This window comes from Xenopus laevis, chromosome 9_10L (assembly GCF_017654675.1).
Source record: "Xenopus laevis strain J_2021 chromosome 9_10L, Xenopus_laevis_v10.1, whole genome shotgun sequence".
In the NCBI taxonomy this organism is placed as follows: domain Eukaryota; kingdom Metazoa; phylum Chordata; class Amphibia; order Anura; family Pipidae; genus Xenopus; species Xenopus laevis.
The window spans coordinates 85,028,204-85,050,490 of NC_054387.1; the positions used below are offsets into that span (position 1 = coordinate 85,028,204).

At 35.6% G+C, this 22,287-nt stretch overlaps 1 protein-coding gene across 4 annotated transcripts in view; it reads right to left on the bottom strand.

The window, feature by feature from the left end:
- The window catches only part of LOC108701857 (sperm-associated antigen 16 protein), a 474,505-nt gene that overhangs the window by 371,540 nt on the left and 80,678 nt on the right, over positions 1-22,287 (bottom strand). The gene's annotated exons all lie outside the window — the stretch shown is intronic.

The following is a 22,287-nucleotide window of genomic DNA, read 5'->3' on the forward strand; positions in this document are numbered from 1 at the left end:
CTGTATTCTCTCTTTATGCAGGAGTTGGGTATCTAATTCTGAATTAAATTATTATATATTTTAAAGGTGGGGGGGGTACAGAAGGCAAAAAGGGGTAACCGATAAAAAAAGAAAAAAAATTATTTATTCTTAAAGATACACTCTTTAGTATACATATAACATTTTATGCCATCTTAATTTAGTCATAGATGGTTAAAATTCACTGCTCTCTCTCTATTCTCCTTTTTTCCTCTTATTACCTCATCTAATTTACCGTATCTATCCTATTCTTCCTTATTCACTTGAATGAGTTTATTTACTTTTTATATTTATTTATTTTTTGTTTTTGAGAAAGGACAGTCATGGTTCCCAGGTTTTCCAGTACATCTTGCTTGTATTATGTAATATGTGTGTCATCTTTTCCATTTTTCTCGTTTCTTCTACTAGCTGTTGCCACTCCCTATATAGTGGAGGCGATACTTTCTTCCAGTGTCTGGGAATTATAGATCTGGCCACATTTAACAAGTGCAAGGTGAGTGTGTATACCCTTACACTGTTTTTTCCGTTGATAGATTCAACAATATTAAAGGTATATCATTCTCTTTGATTTCATTATGTGTTATTTCAGCTATTACTCGTAGTATCCTGCCCCAATATTCCTTCAAAACTATGCATTGGTACCATATATGGGTTTGTGTACCTATCTCTTGGTCACATCTCCAGCAACTATCTGAACTGTTCGGAAATATTTTCTTTAATTTGGCTGGGGTATGATGCCATCTGGTAGCTAATTTGTAATTCATCTCCCCTATTCTCGCTGCTCTGGATGATTTGTGGGTTATGGCTAAAATATTGTCCCATGTAATGTGTGTAATTGAGATGTCGAGCTCTCTTTCCCACTCCTTATGGGCTACATTTTTCAGGAGATAAATCTCCGACAATAATAATTTGTATATTGTTGAGATTGCTTTATTTATGTTCTCCTTTCGGTCCAATAGATTTTACCACTTTGTAGATAATCTCTTCCACTCAGCTACCTTGTTTTTATGGATATAATGATATAACTGTTGATAGTTCCATATGTCTCTAGGATGGCATCCCCATTTATTTTGTATTTCTGCTAGAGAAATTAATTGTTGAACACAAAATCACTTATTCTTGTAGGTCTTCCATCTAGTTCTTAGCACTTGTTAAAAGCACCAGATTCTATACTAGGATTAAACAAGGGATTGTCAATAAGTGGTTGTAGTATAAAAGGAGAATTTGCCAAGTTAATTTTTTCTCTATTGTTAAACCATACCTTATAAGTGGGTCCTATTAAAGGATGTTCTTTAGCCATTCTTGGTAAGGATTTTAACTCTGCCCATAAATAGTTAATCATAGATTTATCTAGACACATTTTTTGATATTCCACTCAATCCTTCTTCGTGTCCCTTATTGACCATGCTTTTATTCACGCTAGATGGATTGAGATGTAATACAGTATAATTGAACATCTGGCAAGGCTAAGCCACCCCTTTCTTTCAGCAGTATAAGTTGTTTATATTGGATCCTAGAGGGTTTCCCTGCCCATACAAATTTCAAAATCATTGTTTTAATTTTTTTGAAAAAAATCCCTGGTATCCTTATAGGTAATGATTGTAAATAATAGTTCAACTTAGGCATTATAGTCATTTTTACTGCTTGAATTCTTCCAAACTAGGATAGATTCAGTTTAATCCACTAGCCCATCAATTCTTGTGCGGATTCCAATGAGGATATATAGTTTATATGGTATAAGTCTGACATCTTTGGAGTTATATTTACCCCTAAGTATCTAATATAATGTTTCACCCAATTAAAGGGAAAACTTTGTTCGAACTTTTTCCTTATATTATTGAGTGTATTAATATTAAGAATCTGTGATTTAGTTAGATGCACTTTAAAATTTGAGTTCCAAATTGATTAATCAAGTCAAGCAGGTATGGTAAAGAAGTCATTGGGTTAGAAATGAATAATAACATATCGTCTGCAAAAGCCGATATCTTATATTCCTTTTTCTTGACCTTAATCCCTGTGATTTTTGGGTTTGCTCTAATGTGGGAAAGTAGAGTTTCTATTACTAATACAAAAAGCAACGGAGAAAGGGGGCATCCCTGCCTTGTTCCATTAAGTATATTTACTGGGGATGATAGAGAGCAATTTACTTTTACCCTAGCATATGGTTCCTTATATAATGCTAGAATTTGATTTATTGTTGTATCGCCCAACCCAAAGCCTTTAAGTGTTTTTACTAAAAAAGGCCAGGCCACCCTATCAAATGTTTTTTCCACATCTGTCATTATCAATAGTGTAGGATTTTTCCTTCTTTCACCATATGCATTAACGATAAGATTATATATATATATATATATATATATATATATATATATATATATATATATATATATATATATATATATATATATATATATATATATATATATATATATATATATATTGTCTTTACCTTCCCTTCTGGGTACAAAACCTGCTTGATCCTAATGAATCAAGTCCGGTAAGTATTTTTTTAATTTATTAGCTATCATTTTGGCATATATTTTTAAATCAATATTTATTAATGAAATTGGCCTATAACTGGCACATAGTTGGGGGTCTTTATCAGTTTTTGGAATGAGTATAATGTGTGCTTCTTTTGTTTGCTTATGGAAACCCTGTGATCGATCTATAGAATTAAAATAGGAACTTGATAAAGGAACTAGTTCTTTTTTATATGCTTTATAATACAGAGAACTATACCCATCCGGTCCCGGACTCTTTCCTGTAGGTTTTCTCTATTTACAGGTATAGGATCCCTTATCTGGAAACCCGATATCCAGAAAGCTCAGAATTATGGAATGGCTGTCTCCTATAGACTCCATTTTATCCAAATAATCCAAATTTTTAAAAATGATTTCCTTTTTCTCTGTAATAATAAAACAGTAGCTTGTACTTGAGCCCAACTAAGATACAATTAATCCTTATTGGAAGCAAAACCAGCCTATTGGGTTTATTTAATGTTTACATGAATTTCTAGTAGACTTAAGGCACATAGACCCAAATTACAGAAAGATCATTTATCCGGAAAACCCCAGGTCCCGAGCATTCTGGATAACAAGTCCCATACCCGTAAAAGGTAAATCCAGCATATCTCTTTCATTAGCTGGCAGAGGGGTCAACCAGGCCTGTATTATAAACTGGACAATTTCATCTATCTTTTCTTTATGCAGTTTATCTGTTTGTAACCCATATAATGTTTGGTAATATCGCTGAAATGTTTTTTATTATATTGTGTGTTTCATAGTGTGTCCTCTGATCTCTATCTTTTATAGAAGTTATATGAGTAACCTGGTTAATTTTTTTTTAATTTTTGCGCAAAATGTTTATTGCATTTATCACCTAGCTCATAAAACTTCTGTTTACTGTTCATATAGACCTTGTATGTGCTTAGATCCAATATAGCCTTCAGCTGCAATCTTTTATTTTCCAATTGAATTGTTTTCTCATCTGTTATATTTACTTTATGCATCTGTTCCAATGTCTGTATTTCTTTAATTAAAATATTAGGTTTTTTTTCTCTTTTTTTTAGATTGTTTCCAAGTGCCATCAATTGGCCTCTAAGCACACATTTCTTTGTTTCCCACAGTGTACTGACCTCCGGATATGAATTTAGAAAGTTTCTTATTTCAGTATGATGAAGTTTATATTACATTTTTTTGCCATACTTACCTGTTAATATCAACAGACATCCTTAACACACATTATGGGGCATGTTTATGAAAATTTGAGGTTAATTTATTTTTTGTGCGATTTAAGAAAAAATGCAAATATATCTTTAAAAACTTGAATAGTCACAATTTATTAAAGAAAAAAGCCAAAAATTTCCCAAAAAACGAAGTCAGTTGGAAGTGTCTCAGAAGATTTCAGGCAGCTTTAATTTATTTCTTTTCCAGCTTATTAAAACAGTAGAGATATTAAGTCTCACTGAAAATAAATGGAACAGTGTGAATTTTTTAATGTACACATTTTCTCCATGAGAAAACATTACCACAGGGTTTCTCTTAAAATGCTAGTGCTTTAGAATTTTGAAAAAAAAAATGTGGCCACCGTTTTTTTTTTGGTAACCAAAACAGATAAATCTGCCCCAAGCTATGTACTAATCACCAACTGAACCAAACCTAACAAGGCACAAGACAGAGTTGTATATTTAGCAAGAGTGAAAACAAAATTAAAAGTCTAATTAGCTGATAGATTTTAATAATTTTGTGAAGATTACTATGCCTTGAAAAATATGCCCATAGCAATGACTGGTTCCATTGCTAGTTCACATTAGCTATAACTCCAAGGATCAAAATCCATTAAAAAATAATGAAATAAAAGCACTTTCATGGGGCTGGGGACTTTGTTAATCACCTGTCTCATGGCACAGAGTAGCTGATAATGCTGTTTAGTAATATGGAACATGCTTCCAAATGTCTGCACTGGGATTGTTAGAACTGCAGTTACCAAACAAGCTGGCGTTTACTGAAGCTAATTAAAAGGGAAATCACAACAAAATTTTGCAGTTGTTTTAAGACTCATTTGCATTCTTTGCCTATTTACCTTATTAACCTTCACTGCTGATAGGTAAATGATTCCATTTAGAAGATAATGGAAAGGAATTTCCCATCAGTGAAGTGCTGCTTTCATACTTTATAAGCTGATCAGATAGTCTGTTTAACAGAGACATTTATACACAAGATAATAGCTAATCTAATTTTGTCAAGCCCATGCACTAAGCATTTTAACTATGTGCCCCAAAGTAAAGGGGATTCCTGGTCACCTAGTATGAACATGTATACTATAATACAATTATTCAAATGAATGGGCCAGTATAACTTTTAAAAAAATAAACACATGATCAAATCACTTAGCATCTTATGCAACTAAATTAGTTGCTAACCATGCAACAAGTAGATTTTATACAAAAACAGGGATGAGTAATCCTCAAATTGAGGACAGTTGTGGCAAACTAACCCTGCAGCTATAGGTTTTCAGTCTTGCATTACTATTCTAGAGTATCTGCTCTAGTTAGTTTCACTGTTGTTCCTGCTAACAAAAAATAAACCTTATTGCATAATCATTCATCTCTATTAACCAGTAAAGCCTCAAACACTTAATTATATAATTGCTTATAATTATATTACAACATGTTCAGAAATGCCAACATATTTGGCCTCTGTGAGAGTGCCTGTCACTTGTGCATATATATCAAGGGCCCAGAGGGTTAATAAGGCATTTTTATTTGCATATTTGGCATGTACTTTACTTGGATTCAACAGCTGTTAGTGTTTTTTTGGGAAAATGAAAAACAACTGGAGTGATTTCTCTCTCTATAGACTAACACCAGTGTATTCCACTTCGCCCGGGTAAAATATGGGATTTGAAAAAAAACAAATAATACTGTTGCTGTTTCAAGGTAGCAATGTTTACGCTGTGCTTGAGAGCACACCCATGAATTATAATACCAGGCCGCTCATCGAACTGTAGAGCACATCATTTTTCTTTCTTTTTTAAGGCCAACACACAAATAAATACTTTAAAAGACCTATTGTACCCAATGCTCTCAAACAGGAAAAAGAGAAAACTGGTAGGCAGAACCAGGCTTCAACTAAATAGGCATGCCATGGAGGGATAGCATGTAAAATGCTTTTGGGTAATGGCAAAAAGGGCACTTTGCCAAGGCTTTCTCAGGGAGAACCACAACAAGTAATACACCCTTGTCCTGCTGCTTCCCATTCACGTCTACCATGGCATATCTATAAAAACCTTGGAAATGGTACTGTCTTAGGGTTAGGAGTTATATTGCACTGCTGTCTGGAAGGAGTTAAACTGAAGGTACAGTATGTATTGCTTTTTATATAGAAGTTAGCTTTAAATATTCTCTCTGGCTGGCAAACAAACTCAATGCCTCTTCATATATACACCAGGGCTATATATCAAATGAGCCTGTTCTGTGTACACTAAGCTACAGTATGTAGCTGTGCCTCTTTTTGCTGATTAATAAATACAAACGAATAAAGAGCTGCTATCTTACATTATATGCATTGTATATGTTACTTTAGCTATTCTGCATCACCTTTAAATTTACATAAGTTATTATTAAGAGCCGTCAAGTCAAATTAAATGATTTAAATTTTATGATTGTTGAAATTTAATTTATTCATCTTGTTGCTGGACATCCTTTTTCTTTTAAAATGTTTGTGATTATGATTAAATTGATCCAAGAAGGCATAAGATATTTTATTTCCACATCTTTAACATCAAATCATTCTCCTGCTGTCATAGCATGTTTTCTTCATATTTAGATGTAGTCCAATATTTTCACTCTTTTCTTTTACATTTGCTTCTACGGTTTCAATCTCCTCTTCCTTTGTAGCTACTAGTGTACTGGAATTTGCTTCATCCAACCTTGCTTCTCTTGTTGTATGTTCAAAGTATAGGTTTAACAAGCATGCTGCATTATGCAGTCTTGTCAAACTCCTTTGCCAATCTGCAATGTCTGTTTCCCCAATTTTGTACACGACCATGGCTGCTCGTGCAGTATAACGGCTTTTAGGAGTACAATGAGATGCTCAAGTACACCCATTTTCTTTTGTTACAAGACTGACAAAATCAAGTGTTTTGGTGTAGTCATGATGGACATATTGGGGGTTATTTATAAAGTTTGCGCTATGCATATATTTTTTTGCAAATGGTTGCATTGCCCATGTTTTCTCCTAAGCGCTAAAATATTGCACTGCTGTGCCAGTCTTTCCGTCCTTTGTGAATTCGCATTGTGAAAAAATATTTCCAAATGGCTCGCAAATGAGATGGGTGTTTGCAAGCGTGCAGGCACCGTGTGAGGTCATTGTGCGCAAAAATAGTGTTGACAGTAATTAAATTCCCAATTTGCGAAAACTGCTTTGCGAAATTTTTCTCTGCCACCAAAGTCGTGGGGTAACTCAAATGCAGAGTGTTTGCATATATATTCACAATTACAATAAATTCGCAATAAATATGCGCAGATTCACTGTGCAAACCAGTCTGCCCTGCACAAAGTTTATGAATGAATCAACTTTCTTCTTGTATTCCATGGCTTTTTTGACTAGCCTACGTGCATCAGCAGAAATCTTTCTTGTTCCTCAAGCCCTTCTGAATGCAACTTGTATGTCTGCCAATTTTCTTCCAGTGTAGGGCTCAAGTCTGCATTGAATGATCTTTATACTTCTGCCTGGATTTGACATATGTAAGGCATTTATAATAGTTTGCAAATTCTTTTAGGTTTCTTCAGTATTGGAATAAAATTGTCTTTTCCAATGAGTCATCTATTTATAAATTCCATCCTGATCAGTGCAATTTTGGTAAAACTGAGGACAAAATAATATCTACAGTAAATAAGCACACATAAGTAGTAATACAATACCCCATGGCAGTAAATATTATTCTATAACAATAAAAAAAATGATAAATTATTCATCACTAGTAACTTTTTTGATGATCAGAAGTTCCATGATCTTAATAATAAGATACGATTATGAGCCCATTTTCTTGTATCAGTGGTTCAAATGCCACACATAAATGTTGTCTATTCTCTTTACACATTTATTTGTTTGGGATAATCAGTTTATGAAATTAAATCAGTACCATGAAAATTATTTCTTTATTCAATAAAATGTATAATGGACTTTATTAAACTCCAAGACAGCACATACAAAGAATAAATTGCAGCTTTTAATTATTTAAGGGGTCAAAATAATATATGTGCAGAAAAGTTATTCTAGATGATTATATCTGCAATGCCTCAATATCAATGTTACGGAATTGATCTTGCTCTTTTTCTTTATCTTACAGACCACCAATACTGCAGAATGCACCGCTGAACTTTAATATCATATTTTTATCATTATATATGGTTCGCTGCTTGTATAATTACAAGGGTGGAAAGAGAACAACCTTGTCATTTCCCTGATTTGAGATACACTGAATATAGTAATTTCAACAGTAACATCTAGCAATATTTCATTTTTTATAGGTTTCTTTAAAACCAAGGCTCTTGATGGCTTTTAGCTAAATAATGTGTTTGCTTATCTCGTTATTTTTATAGCCAGATTTCTGAAGACACAAAATGTTTTATTCTGAGTAAATTAAGGCCACAATATATGACCTCTCAGTCACCTTGAACTAAATGGAAAAGTAAAACTGGCAAAATTATATATAAATACACATTTTTTAAAATTGTATTCATTCTTTGTACTAGTATTAATCATTCATGACCAGGCAAAGAGTGGTGAGGTGTCAAAACTATCCTAAAAAATCATTGACAATAAAAATGAAAATGATTTATTTTACAAGGATATTAATTTACTACTGGACCATTTGCCTTTAAAGCAGAAGTCTCAGTTTTATTGCAGCTCTGATTTGTTTGACCATCTTTATTAATTACTGAAGTCCCAATCTGTAAGACAATGAGACACATTTATTAATTGCCCCCTAAAAAATCCTTCCAAATTAAATATGTGCTATTTTGTAGCCGTAGATATTGTATGTTTATGCTTCTAGAGCATTTCATTTTCTGGTTTTAATGGTCCTTTCAGCGGATAATGCAGTTGTATATACAGGAGTATATGTCAATAAATATATACATTTAAACACGATATGAACGTCATAAAACATGCTTAATTCTACTGCAAATGCTTTGTCAAAAGCCAAATCAGTTAAAACTGCAGTAGGTATTTCCTTAGCAATACAAACTTGACATCAGGGCCAGGCCAAGGGGTAGGCAGGGTAGGCACAGGTACTGACCATGGGGGGCTTGGCCTGGGGAAATATTGATGGCTGCTGGGCTGGCACAGGTGGGGTGTTGGCTTGGCCAGAATTATGGCTGGGTTCAATGTTGGCTGGTGGCACAGGTACAGATCATGGGGGGCTTGGGCGGGCCTGCCGCCTTGGGGGAAATATTGATGGCTGCTGGGCTGGTACAGGTGTGGGCGTGTGCTTGGGCAGCAGTATGGCTGGGCTCATTGTTGGCTGCTGGCACAGATCATGGGGGGCTTGGGCTGTGGGGAAATATTGATGGCTGCTGGGCTGGAACAGGTACAGCTGAAGGTGTGGGCTTGGGCAGCAGTATTGATGGATATGGCTGGGCTCATTGTTGGCTGCTGGCACAGGTACAGATGGGGGGGGCGTGGGCCTGCTGACTTGGGGGCAATACTGATGGCTAATGGCTGCTGGGCTGGCACAGGTACAGGTGGGGTTTGGGCAGTATTGATGAATATAGGCTCATTGCCTGCTGGCACATGTACAGTTGGGGGGCACTGATCAGAACCCTTGCCTAGGGTGCCATACTACCTTGGCCCGGCCCTGCTTGACATTGTCTTTACCGTCATTTTGATATCATATGGCTGGAGCTACAGACTGAGTAAGGCAAGCCAAAGACAGCCAGGTCAATAGTTCTCCTCAACACCTCCTCTCAGGGCTGTCCAACTGGCAACCCTCTCTTCTGTGGCCCCCCACATGCACATGAGGCGTATGGATTTAAAGGAATTGTTCAGTGTAAAAATAAAAACTGGGTAAATAGATAGGCTGTGCAATATAAAAAATGTTTCTAATATAGTTAGTTAGCCAAAAATGTAATGTATAAAGGCTGGAGTGATTTCATGTATAACAAGTCAGTCAGAGCACTACTTCCTGTTTTTCAGCGCTCTTGGTTTACACTGACTGGTTGCCCTGGCTACCAGACAGTAACCAATCAGAGACTTGAGGGGGGGGGCACATGGGTCATTTCTGTTGCTTTTGAATCTGAGCTGAATGCTGAGGATCAATTACAAACTCACTGAACAGAAATGTACCATGTGGCCCCCCTTCAAGTCGCTGACTAACTCAGAGTTATAGAGCTGAAAAGCAGGAAGTTGGATTCTGGCTGTTTTATTAGACATCTGTTCACTCCAGCCTTTATACATAACATTTTTGGCTAACTAACTATATTAGAAACATTTTTTATTTTGCACAGCCTATTTACCCAGTTTTTATTTTCACACTGAACTGTTCCTTTAAGGGTATGTTTTAACATGACTTCAATCATTCACATATGGGTGATGAGAGATTTCCCTGCAGTGAGCACCAACCATTTGGTTTTTTGGTGTGCTAACACCATTATATGTGGATATGATCTTAAAAGTTCTTGTGTAACATGGGTGTGGTTTACAGTGGGTGTGGTTTAAAAGGGGGAGTGGCAAACACTGGCTTCCATTATCGGCCCTCCACCACATTGGCCAGTAAAATTTTGGCCCTTGGTACCACAGAAGTTGGACAGCACTGCCTCCTCTGATTAAGTGCCCAGTAGCACAAAACACATCAGGAGGGAGTGGCTGTAACATAAGGTAGGCAGACTGGGGGGAGACACTGCATTGTGATGTGTTGTTTTAAAATGTCTTGTAAGGCTCCACTAATGAGATTTGTATAATGGTTAAATTGCACTAATACATGTTTTAAGTGAGACACTGTGCATGCTTGCATTTTATAAAGTTACATTAGTTCACAGCAGCATACTGGACTGAATCATAGCAAAAGGACAAGAGTACTTATGCAAAGAGTTGGGGGCTTTCTGGTAATTTACTTTACAAAATGAAACTAGTAGCCCCCCACAAAAATGCCTGCAGAGAAAATTCAGCCCCCCCACCACCACCACTCCATATTTGTTTGTACTGACTGGACTGTAATCCTCCTGAAAACGCCATGCAACTTCTGCCCAAAGTTGATGCAAGATGCAGATTTTAAAAATCTCATGTCCTCCAGTGTTGAAAGCAATGGAAATATCTTCTCTGAAATATCATTTGGTGGGTGCCAGGAAAATTCTAACACTTTGAATGCATAATGCTGTTAATTAACGATAAATGTGTGAAAGCAATTTCATGCTCCCTATTTTGTGACAAAAGATTGGGAAAGTTCCTTTCATATTTTAGCATGGCAATGTATGCAAAATATATGCAAAGGGAGATCAATACAGAAATGGTTTGCTGAGATGGGAATGGAAAAACCTGACTGGCCTGCACACAGCCTTGACCATAACCCAACAGAACCCCTAAGAAAAGAATTGGCCCAGCAGATATGCGCTAAGCATGATAAACCAGCATTAATGCCCCACTACATTAAACACTGGTTTAATGGAACCAACTGCTTTCCAATATCGAGTGGATAGCCTTCCTAGAGAGTAGATAGAGGCCCAACTTCATATTAATACCCTTAGGGGCACATTTACTAAGGGTCGAAGTGAATTTTCGAATTTAAAAACTTAGAATTTCGACTCATTTTTGGGTACTTCGACCATCGAATAGGCCTAAATTCGACTTGAAGTAAAAAAGTTCGACTTCGAAAATCGCCACCTTAAACCTGCCGAATTGCTATGTTAGCCTATGGGGACATTTGGCTAAGTTTTTAGAAGTCGGAGTATAATTGTTCAATTGATCGATTAAATTGTTCGATTCGAAAGGATTTCATCGTACGATCGAACAATTTTACTTCGACCGAATATGGTCCTTGATAAATCTGCCCCATAGTATTACTATTACTAGATGTTGGACATGCAGCGAATCAAATACTTTTGGCCAAACAGTGTACCCTATATGAAACCCAAACAAACCACAGGTGAGTGAACCCCAGTAAAAAAAACAGGGAAAATGTTGCACTTGTTTGTAACTTCAAGCTTAAAGGGGTGGTTCACTTTTGAATATGAAAAAGAAAGTAATATATTTGTGGTTTTGAGTTATTGAGCTTTCAATTTAACAGCTCTCCAATGTCAGCAATCTGATTTTAATAATATAATGTAATATGAATAGGTGAGGGTCTGAATTGAAAAAAAGAGTAATAAAAGTAGCAATAACAATACACATATAGCCTTACAGAGCATTTGTTTTTTAGTTGAGGTCAGTGACCCCCATTTAAAAGCTGGAAAGAGTCCTGGAGCTATAAATGGAGGGGCTGCACGACAAGGGATCCAAATGACCAGCATCAAAATTACACTGGTTTATGCTTAAAGACTGACAGAATCAGATGTAGCTGTGATTGGGTGAGAAGGAATGAGTTAAGGCAGGGTAAATCTGGGATGTTGTGGAGACATATGCAATGTCAGGGGAACAAGCAGTTAAATTCCTTATCTTCTGAGCAGGTAGAAACATCCCCCCTCAAACCCAATTTTGGCATATTTTTTTAAAATGTCAGTTTCTCTTTTTTTTTTTGCCTTATTTATTAATGCACTTTTCCAAAAATCTTGTTTGTAGAAAAACACTGAAAAAAATTGTGAAAAATACAAAATCCATACAATTTTTTGGATTTTCCACCTGAAAACACCGTAATCTACGGGTTATTGCGAGAAACCCAGCGCAGATAAAAAATGTTTGGGACTTCTCCCATTTACTTACAGTATATAAATCTTTGACAGGTCTGAGATGCCGCATTTTCGGATTCTGACTTTTTCCATACTCGCGGGATAATAAATCCCGAAAAAAAATTGTGTTTTTTTTCCCACTAAAAATTTGGATTTTATACTAATAAAACACGATTTTTTTTGGGTTTTTGGCATTCAGGGTTTAGTTAATAACTTCCTACATGTATATTTCTAACTTACAGGCGAAGTGTACATAGTTCATATAAACAATCTTTCATCCGATGCCACAATTTGTTTATATATAATATAAACTTCTATTATCACAAGCACATTAAAATAAAATCTCGTCATTATTTCATGAGATACAGGTCTCATTTAATATAACTGGGTACTCGTGTTGTCTCCTGAGTGGTGACATTTCTAGCGAACGATCTATTAAAAAAATTAATGCAATCAGCTTCTCTTCAGAATCATAATAAATAGAACCAGAAAGCAAACATGCACCCACATATAATAATACAATACATCTTTAAAAGAAGAACGAGTACTTGAAGGATATTAAGCAGTGACCAAAGGTGAGCCAGCTACATTCTTTAAAGCATGGTCAAATTGTGCAGCATAAATTTGATTTAAATGGATTGAGTTCTATGTATATAACAAACATACACAATGTATGCTACTTTCATTTTCAACTATCTTCTCCTGCCAGTATCATATTTTCTGTACCCCCTTTCCCACTATGTATGTAATATATAAGTGAGGCAATGCAATGGGGGCCTGAACCTTAGCTTTATATTAGCATCAGATGAGATGGGAATATATGTATAGAGGAACTACACACAAAAACCCTGATCCTTTGCCCCTCTTCAAGAAAACAAGGAAAGAATTCCTCATTCAACTGCACACGAGGAGGAGCATGACTAAATGCCTCCAACAGATGGGCACAGGGCCGGAACTAGGGTAGGCAAAAGAGGCAGCTGCCTAGGGCGCAACAATGGGGGGGTGCTGGGTAGGTACCACTTCTGCCCAGGTCTGGACTGAGATTCAAAATAGGCCCTGGCATTTGAGGTACACAGAGGCCCAAACAGGCCACACAGCAGCCCAAACAGCCCCCACCAGCCCAATATATCGTGGTTGTCTATGGAAACTTACAGCAGCCCCTCTGCATTTGCCAGAAACCACAGATTGCCAGTGCGGGCCTGCTTCTGCCTACCCCTAGATTGGACTCACCTGGCACTAGATTTGCATGAACGAAGGGGGGGGCGAACTGGCTGGCTGGACTGCCTCTGTATGGGCATCAGCTCCTGCCTACGAAATCTACACCCTATGGCGGCACAGTAAATGAAGCTCGCAACAGCTTGTCTCAAGCTCACGTAAAAGTTCAGTTCCAGGCTTATTAGCTTGGAGATTGATTTCTGATCTCCAGTAGCTGCTATTAGAGTGTGGTTTGCTTGGTCTGTTCGAAAAGCCCTTTAAGATCATAGAAGAAAGTATTATGTTTCCCGGCAAAATTACTGAGCATATAAATCAGCATCGGTTTATAGCGTTAATTCTACATAAGATTCTTTTCATTTCGCAGCCTTCTGCACTTGCACATCAAAGTAAATTGTTCTGCTTTTGTTTTTAAACGGTTTATGGGCAAGCTGACCTAGAATAATTGTGTATGATATTTACAGAATATATGAATGCAGTATGCTTACTGCATACACAAGTACCTTTCTCCACAGCTTCAGCTTGTATTAAAAGGCTCATATATTTCACACAATATAAATAAAATTTGGAAGGAGATCAATTCTGTCACTTAGTGAGTAGTACTAATTCATTGCTGGTTATATTAGACATGAGCATGGACTTCATAAAAAGTAATAGGCTATAGTGCTAAAGTGTAAACGGACAAAATCATTTTATATAAACACTTAAAAATGTTGGATATTCTCACGAAAAAAGGGGAAAACTGGGATGTTGAGCCCTATACCTGAGGGAAGACCAGCTAAATGAGAGGTGGGCAAATGAATTTGTGCAGCAACCATCCTATACTGTGATCTGAGTATTTGGTGCAATCTGGCTCCCAGTATGTCTGGCCAAAACACTGGCACATCCATCTCTAGAGAAGAGTAATGAGCAATCTGGAAATGGAGGGTGCAGCTACTGTTTTACATTGCCCCTATAATCTGAGCAGCTGGATAGTGCAACCTCGCTCCTGATACTTTTTAAAATGAGTTACTGGATATTAGACGTGTGTTTTGGCTAGCCCCCACTTTAGTTTTTAACCCTTTCCTGGTCAGCGACATAGAATCTTTGCTTCTGACAATAACAGTACAGCGTGCAAGGTCACAGAGATGGTTTCTTTGTTATTCTATAGGGCCAAGATGATCCAGTTTGCAGCTGCAGATTACGGCTTCAATTATTTCACCTCCAGCACAGCTAACTGCACTTAAGCAAGCTCCAGCCACTCTGAATTTGTTGTACTGGTGATGAGGCACTAACTTGATACACCAAGTTATAACAAATATGTAGATACATTTACTGGGTATTTACTGGGGGAAAAGTGTACTTTTGGACAGAAGCTGCACTTTCTATTCCCTTTCCAGCAAATAAGAGAAGAAACACCAGACACACTATGCAGATAATCTTGTGATTGCAAAAGTCTCCTGCATATTAAATTGCCTAATAAACAGAAAGAGCTGCATAGCTTAGAGAGCTCTCTTGTGCCATATATTGGAAGCTGCTCTAAAATACAGCCACATTATGTAACATGCAAAATTGACTTAGGAGAGCACTGTATTTATATTTCAGAGACCTCACTTCACCTTTGCTTTGTTTATAAACAGAGACAGCTAGCAATAGTGATTGGATCATGGCTAGGGTTGTCATTATTTAAAATGATACCTGGTAGTATGGAAAAAGATAACAGGGAGTAAGGTTATTTTTTTCCAGAAGGGTCATGCTGCATATGAATATTCTGTAAATATCATACACAAGGATTTTGTTTTCCTATAAACCTTTTAACAACAAACTCAGAATAATTATATTGATATACAAAAGTGCAGGAGGCTACAGACTGAATGTAGAGTTAAAGCTATAAACAGATGTTGATTTATATGTCCAATAAATTTGCAGAGAAACAATGTTTTGTACTATGATCTTAAAGGGCTTTTGAAACAAGCAAACCGCACTCTAATAGCCACTTTGGAGACCAGAAATCAGCATCCACGTTGCAGAGACAGATTTGGACATTTACGCAAGCTTGGGACAAGCATCATTTACTGCACTGACACAGGTCATAGAATTTGGCAATTCTATCCATGGCCCAAACTATTATTGCAATCGAGAATTTAGTGTATACAAATTTAAAAACATTAGTATACAAAAGATAAATATGGAGGGGTCTAATTATTAAAATTCTCATTTATGTCTAAGAAATATCAAAATGTAATGTGTCCTTTCACATACTGAAAGCAAACAAGTCTATATCAAGGTATCAATTAGAATAAAAAGGAAAATTGTGCCAAGCATACCCATTAGATATGGAATATAATATGGAATATAATATGAAGAAACAAAGCTTTGCATTCGCGACCCTAGCTTTGTGGTTATGAATAATAGCATGAGAGTACAAGGCATTACACATGGAATAGTGATTAAAGCATCATTCTTTGAATAAATGTAGAATTATACATACACGGTCAGTTCCAATTATGTTGTTTATTGCATCTTCTTATTTGTAGTGTAATTACATTTCATTTCTAATGAATATCAATAAAGCATCAGAGGTTTAGAGTGATCTTGTCATATGGCCCCATTTATATAATCGATGTCTGTTCTAAAATATTGCCCAGAGATCACCAAGTGGCTATGAGATTTACTACAAGTTCTAATTAACAAGGACAAAAGGCATTTTATTTAGTCTCTTAATTAAACTAAGCCAATATTTATAGATTCGGGAGCACTAAAGTAGTGGGTGGTGATGGGCACGCTCTCACTGAACAGATAAGTAGACTTTACAAAGGACATAAACTTGGAAAGCAATTAACAAGCTTGTATTAGCTAACATGGGCAATTTTACAATGCCCTCTATGGGAGTTGCTTGTGTCTGCAAAAGAATCCTTGAAATTCCAAAATAATTCTAGAGAAGCCCTCTATCCACCTATAAACAGGTTATGCTTTTTATTTCTGGCTGAATAACAACTTCCCTCATCTTTAGTTTTTCTGCAGTTAAAATTGTATTCCAATTTCTAATAAAGGCTTAAACAAACAGGAGCTATGAAGAGCTTTAATTAATCTTAAATGCATTATAAAATAGGTGTTGGCAATCAGTTGTGTTTTTGAGTAGCTTTCATTGTACACATATTGCTTTTAATGTACTAGCACAAGGATTCTTCAGTTAAGCGTTTCAGATTACAACAGCATGTACCGGTATATGCTCAGTGTGTGTACATAACTTAAAGGCGAACCACCGCTTTAGCTAACAAATGGGTCACTGACTCCTTCTAAAACAAATGGTTTGTAAATTACTAATACATAGAAAGTGCTTCTTTTTATTACTAATCTTTCAATTCAGGGCCTCTCCTATTTATACTCCTGTCTTTCATTCATATCAGTGCATGGTTGCTATGGTAATTTGGAACCTAGCAACCAGATTATTGAAATTTCAAACTGGTAAATTGCTTAATAAAAAGCTAAATAACTCAAAAAACACAAATAAAAAATTGCTCAGAATATCACTCTCTACATCAAACTAAAAGTTAAAGTAAAGGTGAAACCCCCCTTTAAACTTTGGTACACGTTTGAAATTGTTGGCTGGAAGTTGATGCAGTAATGTGAAAGACGCCAGAAGAAGCAATATTGACTCATGTGGCTACTAATGACAAACTCCTGACTCAATTTATAAAAATGTCTTACAACTCTGATTAACTTAAGCTATACCTACAGTATTTATCACTGGTAGGTCAATGGGTTGTCTGGTGTAGCAGTACCGCCTAACAATTAACTACTCAGGAACATACATGTATCAATCATGCAACTGCTACAGTAATGCTGCTGTATTTGTGCTGGTGTTCCTTAAAACATGAATAAATTACTATGTACTGTATCTGAATTATAGCTTATTTGCTGTACTTACTCGAAGATAAAAACTAGTCAGACTAAAATTTCATTAAACAAAATCTGCTCCCTTGCCAATTCTTTTTATTATAAGTGATGTACTTTTGTCTTTCTATTGCCAAAAGAACCTATGATCTGCTAAGGCAAACAACACTGGCCTACATTAAAACTTACTTATTTCCTGCTCTAAGTACCTAGAGTAATTTCTTCTCAAAATAAAGAGAAAGCATTTTAATACACTCAAGGTTAAAGAAGGCCATTTACTTTAATCATAAAATATCTTAAATTATCTGTTAACTCCTACACCATCACACTACAAGGGAAGTCATTTTAAACCTGAATCCATAAGGTGGTCTAATTTTGTCCCAAGTGTGTAAAGCAACAGATATTTGTGACTATTGTAAGAATTCTATGTTCTGATATATGTGGTTTTGTAACATGCAAATTGGTAGTGTCTTGCAGAGCTATGTGTTCAATCATTATGCGAACCTGTTATCTTAGACCTATATTAGTTACAGCCCAAGTCTGTTCACCTTTCTCCTTGGCAGTGCTGGAACACAGCATTTTGGGCAAAATATATCCTCACCCCCCCCCCCCCACGGTGGTGCCTTACAATGAAAGCCCTTTTGTAGCATATGCCATAATAATGTTACAAATCATAGATTTATACAAACCCTGTTTAAAAAAAAATACTTTCAAATTACTCCACTTTTACACACTGTCTTTCATAATGTAAACCCAATGCAACACTTTCACAAACATATTCATATAGTTACAAAAACACAACTTCATATGAATGTAAAAAAATCATAAGGCCAACACTATTTTACAACTCTTGGCTCTCTCTTTCTTTATACTTTAGGGGGCAGATTTATATCACACCTCAACTCAACACAGCTGGAGACCGTTCTAAATCGAATATTTGCCACCTTCGATTTGAAATTTTGGGTTTTTTGCATTCGATCAAACATTAGACGTTCAAGTTTTTTCATAAATAACCTCCCATTTGAGTTGTGAGCACATTCAAATTTATAAGTGTTTAAAAAAAATTTCACATAACTGTTACATTTGACCTTTTATAAATCTGCCTATAGGAGTAACTCAATACAGAGGATGGAACAAAGATCTCAACATACATAAGGCATGGCTTTTGGTTTCTAAGCAGAGAGTAGCTGCAATGTTCTGAGAATGCTCCTGGTGTAGTGATGCTGGCTAACTCCAGCTTTGCTTAAACCCTTCCCATCTTCAAAGATTACCTTCTTTGGGCACAAAGTAGATCTCTATAAAAATATATTGCATAAAACAGCTCACATGTAAACCCCTGCTTCATGTAAATAAACCATTTTCATAATAATATACTTTTTTAATAGTATGTGCCATTGGGTAATTATAAATAGAAAATTGCCATTTTAAAAAATAAGGGCCTCCATAAAATGGAGTCTAAGGGAGAAAGCCTTTCTGTAATTCAGAGCTTTCTGGATAATGGGTTTCCAGATAACAGATCCCATACCTGTACAAGTATTACATAGAGAATATTTTAAGCAGAGCTTTTGTGATGGTCCATATAACCTTGAATGAGTAATCCACTATGTAAACAAGTAAGGCTGAAGAAAAAAAACTCAACCAAAGTTGTAAAGCTTGTTACATTTGACCCTTATGTTGTTCCATTAAAAAGCATCTTATTATATGCATTATATATAGTTTGCAATAATGAGGCTTTAATGTAAGATACTGTGCATATTACACACATTACTGATTGTCAAAGCCCTATATATATTATGTGCACAAATAGGCAGATGAAAAGAAAGGGGAAATTACCAAGTGATTTGTTTTTTTTCTTAATTTGCTTTCTATAACTCAGTGTGAGTTCTTAATGCATTTTGTTTGTAACATGGATGTGTGTGCTTATATAACACATTTCTCCCACTGGACTTAAAGCACTTTACAGTAAATAGAATTACCATCTTAAAAAAATTAAGAATTCTATGCTGGGAGACAAAGTGACTTTCCCAAGGACAAAGCGGAACTGACTGAAACTGGAATTAAGTTTTCTATTCAAAACATGGCATTAGAAAAGTCTGCAGTCCTATAGATAACCTCGCAACTCCTCAGCTTTACAACTGTGCTTCACAACTTTTGTCTTGTGGTTTGTTTGAAATGCAACAGGTTCTTGGTCGAGAGTACATTAAAACGGTTTCTAGTTGGATTGTATAAATATAACACTATGAATTCAGATCCCAATGTACAGGAAGACAATTCTGTAAAATGAGGATTAACATTACCTATTGAATAATTCAGCATTAGTCCACATTGGTAGCCACCCATAACATATAGTTTACCTTAGCAAACGGGCCACTATTTAATCTCACATCTTTAAATCTCAAAGCTTCTTCTACTGCATACGGTGACTTATTATACATACTGGTTTGGTTCACAGTAATAAAAACACCCACAAAATACCCAAAATTAAAGTTTCTTTCCGTGGGATAAAGCTTTCCTTATCTAGTACATTAAAACTTACTCAAAAAGGCTGAGAAATAATAATAATGTAATAATAATCATTATAACAGAAATGTCTTTGGGGAGCACAAAGAGTTTAAATAAATGACAATTAAAGTGCTTAAAATACATATAGGGAAATAATTCCTTTAATTCAAACTTTTTGGGTATTGGGAGATCTCATATTTGTATCTCCAATAAATAAAATCATATTAACGGCTTGGCTAGCCTATACTAGTCCACAAACGAATATGTAGAAACCTTTATTTTGATATAACAAATAAACAAAATATGGAAATCGAAGGTACGAAACTGAGAAATAAAGACACAGAGAATTGAACGGATAAGGTTTAATATGCAATCTTTATTGCTTAAGTTTACTTTTTGATTCAGTTATTTTTCATTTATGAATGTATTGTTTAATATGCCTGTATATCACCAATGATTATAATATAAGCACTCCCCTCTGCCTAGGAGAGCATTAGAATGCGACATGAGAAAAAAAAACATAAAAAATTCTGTTTACCCGACACTGTGTACAGAAATATAATAAAAATATTTTAAAAGAAATCATATTAATGGAAAAAATTACAATATATACAAGAGTCATGTGCAACAAACAACAGACTGGAGCTGCATGTAGGGTCTAGTTCAGTCTAGATAAGGAAGGCAAATTAATTTCTCTGATAAATGTGTAAAATGTATTGTTATAGACACTTGGCAAGTATTTTTAAAAAGCATTCCAAACTAAAATTATATAATTTACCTTTGCAGATTGATATATTGGTGATCTTTCAATGATTCCCTCAGAGATTTGAAACCCAGTATTTATGACAATACAGAGAACTGGGCTGGGATTATATCAATAGAAATATTACGTTGAACATTTAAATAATAAAGGTATTCTAGAAAATCTTGTTCTCCATAAACATCCAAGTAATTTTGCTACAGGGTGGAGGCCTCCGTGGCACCTAAAGAGGTGTAAAAACGTTGAAAGTCCTCTAGTGTAGCTTTGGCTATATCACAAAGAAGGTATAAACCACAGAAAAGGGAGTTCTGCTCACACAATATCAATAAACAACAACTTTTAGATTTCCTCATTTCCTATTCAGACATTATCATCATCTATTATTTATAAGGAAACAACACAATCTGCAGCATTATGCATGAGGGGGCAGTAAATACATACTGTACAAGAACAAGAAGGTCCCTTTAGTACAAGCTGACGACGTACAATTAAACACATTGTATAAAACTGGAGTCCCAGGTGCAAGAAACTGTTCTACTATAAAAAGGACAAACAACAGGCAATGGCTAGGAAGTATGAAAACATTCTCCTTATAGTTCAGCTTTCCCAGACAAAGGGCAACAAAGCAACATTCAGTAGCCAAATTGATGGCATAATTGTATTATCTACTATCAATCACAGTTACAGAGACATGCCATCTGTGTGAATCTTAGAATACTATTTACAGACATTACATTATAATTCTATAGTAGGGATAAAATGATCCAACTTATATTAAAATCTCACTATGATATCTTCATCAAGATTTTTTTTTATTATTAGACCATTTCATTTGTAGAAATTTGTTTAACAACCAGCAAAAGAGTTTTTGATGAGGCTAAAAAGTTTTCGGAAAGACATTTTGTAAAAACCATTGATTTTGATGAATAAATTACTGCAATAGAATACGGTCTGGTTAAGGTGATACAGAAGCCTCTATCTAAGAAGCTGTACCTTATCACACAGCTTTCGATGCAGCTGGGAGTATGGAGAGGTTTGCTTTTACAGAGGGTGTCTCAGTGGACTGTCAATATGTTTGACAGTCTCATGTGAACCAAAAGTAGATTGTGACCTTCAAAAACAGTTTAGTGCAATACATTACAAAATAAATAGATGTTTAACTTAAAACAATAGACACAATTATTATTACACCAGGCATAGCCTAGAGCTCAAGTTCAGTATATTTCAGATATACTGAAAAAAAGAGAAAAATCACACAGCAGATTAACCACACAGCAAAACATTGTTCTTGTGATAAGGAGAGACCCAATCTTGTGCTATACATTTGTATATTTCTTGACATGCCATATCCAACTCAGCACATAGATTTAGATGTGGAAGTATAGCAATTAGATATAGGAATTGAAGTGCACTGGTATTGCAAAGGCTCCTTAATTTTTGCCACAAGCTTCATTAATTTCAGTGACCTGTACGTGCTATGCATGCCACATTTATGAGTTTAGCTTCTCGGATATTCCTATTCACAGCCTGAACTTTA